Genomic DNA, 599 nt, shown 5'->3' on the forward strand with positions numbered 1-599 from the left:
GGGAAATGAGTAAAGTGTTGAGGGATTTATTCCAAGAACAGAACAACTAGAACTCCCAGGTTTGGGGTGTGAAGGGTGTGGGTATGAAGTAGGTATGGGAAAGCAGAAAAGGCTGGGAGAAAAAGTTTGTCACTCATAGCCTCTCTCCCTCTCATTATTGTCCAGGATTCCAACAAAGACAGGCTGGAAGGGAAGGTCTGCCTTTATACCCAGACCCAGGTGCAAGAAAGCTGGGGGAAGCCTAGGGACAAAAATATGGGAAGTACACCCAGGCTACTGGGGAGAGGAAACAAGGTAGCTGGGAATAGGGGAAGAATAAGTCTTACACATAAGTCCAAACCCAGCTTCCTATCCAGGTACCCAGGGAGAAGTGCCTTGTCCTTGTAAAAGAAATGGAAATTCAGCCTCACACCCAGGAATGAGAGGAAAGGTAGCTGGAACTGAAGAAGAGGTAAGACCTACATCCAAATGCAGGGTGGTGGCTAGGGAGGGAGAGAAAAAAAAAGAAGGGAAGGAGGTATGAGGGAGGGAAAAGGGAGACAGAGGAAGAGCAGAGAGAGAGAGAGAGAGAGAGAGAGAGAGAGAGAGAGAGAGAGAGA

The 599-nt window shown here is 48.1% G+C and overlaps 1 protein-coding gene across 5 annotated transcripts in view; it reads left to right on the top strand.

Annotated features, from left to right (window-relative positions):
• The first annotated feature begins 16 nt into the window (after positions 1–16).
• LOC138168077 (myelin-oligodendrocyte glycoprotein-like) overlaps positions 17–599 on the top strand; it is a 25,676-nt gene continuing 25,093 nt past the window's right edge. For 4 of the 5 annotated variants that reach the window (XR_011170026.1, XM_069097114.1, XM_069097113.1 and 1 more), the window contains exon 1: positions 18–451. The gene's annotated coding sequence lies outside the window, so the exon portion shown is untranslated. Of the gene's footprint in view, positions 452–599 lie in introns of all 5 variants that reach the window. The other variant, XM_069097115.1, reaches the window with a different exon arrangement.

This window comes from Petaurus breviceps, unplaced genomic scaffold (genome assembly GCF_028583685.1).
Source record: "Petaurus breviceps papuanus isolate PSGF00001 unplaced genomic scaffold, PetGlider_PUasm1.0 350, whole genome shotgun sequence".
NCBI lineage: Eukaryota > Metazoa > Chordata > Mammalia > Diprotodontia > Petauridae > Petaurus > Petaurus breviceps.